Consider the following 2,607-nt stretch of genomic DNA (forward strand, 5'->3'; position numbering starts at 1 on the left):
AAAAAAAAAAAAAAAGACACAGCAGAATCTTGGTAAAAGCAGCAAGTTTTGTGGCATTTTAATTTGCCATATACCCCTCACCCTCTCCTCAGTTCCACAGCAGCTTTGAAAATCAGCTCTTCATCACCAGCAGCCTATGAGCTTCCAAAGGGAGCCATGGGTGTGAAGCTCCCATCCTCTGGCAGTTCTCAGGGAACTGTCATAATTTGACCTGACAGTTTAGATGACTTTAAAAGACCTAGTGTAACTATGTTCGAAGAACTAAAGGAAATAATATCTAAAGAACTATTTTAGTATATGTGCTGCCAAAGCGAGCACAATATCTAAAGAACTAAAGAGAACAAAGAAACAATTTCTTCCTAAATAGAGAATATTAAAAAAATAGAATTTTTTAATTAAAAAGTTTCTATAAAATTTTTTTGTGAAGAAAAAGGAACCACACATAAATTCTAGAGTTGAAAAATGAAGTGTATGTTAGAGGAGCTTAGTTGCAGATTGGAGTGGGCAGAAAAACCAACAAACCTGAAGACAGATCAATTGAAATTATATAGCCTGAGGAACAGAAAGAAAAAAGAAGACAAATAAACAGAGCCTTGCAGACCTGTGAAACACCATCAAACACAGCAACATACACATAATGGGAATCCCAAAAAGAAGGGAGAGAAAAGTGTAGGAAGAATATTTAAAGAAATAATGACTGAGGGCACCTGGGTGGCTCAGTCGGTTAAGCATTAGACTTGGTTTCAGCTCACGTCATGATCTCAGGGTCATGAGATCGAGCCCTGCATCAGGCTCCATGCTCAGCTGGGAGTCTACTGATTTTCTCTCCCTCTTCCTCCCCCTCTGCCCTTCCCCCCGCTCATACTCTCTCTCTCTCTCCATCTCTCTCAAATAAATAAAATCTTTTTAAAAAATGACTGGAAACTTCCCAAATTTAATGGGAAATATGAATCTACACATCCAAGAAGCTCAACAAACTCCAACAAGGATAAAGAGATACCCGTACCAAAACACATCATAACCAAACTATCCAAAGACAAAGACAAAATAATCTTGAAAGCAGCAAGAGAAGCAAATCGTGAAATATAAGGCATCCTCCTTAAGATGAATAGCCAATTTCTTATCAGAAACTATGGAGTTCTGAGTGCACCATGACGACATATTCAAAGTGCTGGAAGAAAAGACTATCAACCAAGAACTCTGTGTCCAGCAAAACTATCCTTCAAAAATGAAGGAGAAATTAAGGCATTTTCAGATAAGCAAAAACTGAGAGAATTTATCACTAGCAGACCTTCCCTACAAGAAATGCTAACAGGAGCCCTCATGTAGAAATGAAGTTCCTGGAAAGTAACTGGAGTGTTGACAAAGAAATAAAAAGCACAACAATGGTAACTATATAGGTAAATTAAAAAGACTGTATAGATATATTTTCTTTTTCTAACTTTTTTTCCTCCAATCAAAAGTAAAAGGCAACTGTCCAAAGCAATAATTATAAATGTGTGTTGATGGGTATGTAATTTTAAAAAATCTAATTTGTATGATGATAATAGCATAAGAGAGGGAGAAGGGAATGGAGCTATATAAGATAAAAATTTTAGTATACTATGAAATTAAATTCATATTAATCCAAACTAGATTGTTTGTAATACCCAGGAAAACCACTAATGAAATTACTTTCAAAATATAGTAAAAAAGGGGCTGCTTGGGTGGCTCAGTCAGTTAATGCGTCTGTTTTCAGCTCAGGTCATGATCCTGGGGTCCTGGGATCGAGTTCCGCATCAGGCTCCCTGCTCAGCCGGGAATCTGCTTGTCCCTCTCTCTCTGCCCTGCTCACACTCTCTCTCAGTCTCTCTTTCTCTCAAATAAATAAATAAAATCTTTAAAAAATATATAGTAAAAGAAACAACAAAGAGATTAAAATGTTACACTAGAAAATACCTATGTAACATAAAAGATGGCAGATATGGAGTAATGGAGGAACAAAATAGATATGACACATGTGGAAAACAAGTAGAAAAATGGCAGTAATAACTCCTTCCAGATATAGAATGGATTAAGCTTCCAATTAAGTACGGAGATAAACAGCATGGAGTGTCTTTTGTTTGTTTGCTTGTTTGCTTGTTTGTTTTTAAGTAGGCTCTACACTGGGTGTGGAGCCCAACACAGGGCTTGAACCCATGACCCTGAGATCAAGACCTGAGCTGAGGTCAAGAGTTGGATGCTTAACTGACTGAGCCACCAAAGCAACCCTGGAATTTTTTTTAAAATGACCCAACTATACACTATCAGAGACTCTAGATTCAAGATACAAATAGTTTGAAAGTAGAAGGATGATAAAATATATTCTATACAAACAGTAACCCCTCCAAAAAAAAATAGCTAGAGTGGCTATAACAATACCAGACAAAATAGATCTTAAGAAAAAAACTTTTATGAGAGAGGAGTTAAGATGGCGGAGGAGTAGGAGACACCTTTTTCAGCCGGTCCCCCGAGTCGAGCTGGATAGGTACCAGACCAGCCTAAACAACCACGGAACCAGCCTGAGACGCAGGAAGACGCATCTAGATCTCTACAAATGAACATCTCCAGCGCTGAGTATTGAGGTAC

The 2,607-nt window shown here is 37.7% G+C and overlaps 1 protein-coding gene across 1 annotated transcript in view; it reads left to right on the forward strand.

The window, feature by feature from the left end:
* The window catches only part of PLD1 (phospholipase D1), a 192,017-nt gene that overhangs the window by 148,416 nt on the left and 40,994 nt on the right, over positions 1 to 2,607 (forward strand). The gene's annotated exons all lie outside the window — the stretch shown is intronic.

Source organism: Ursus maritimus, unplaced genomic scaffold, assembly GCF_017311325.1.
Source record: "Ursus maritimus isolate PB19 unplaced genomic scaffold, ASM1731132v1 scaffold_4, whole genome shotgun sequence".
Lineage (NCBI taxonomy): Eukaryota > Metazoa > Chordata > Mammalia > Carnivora > Ursidae > Ursus > Ursus maritimus.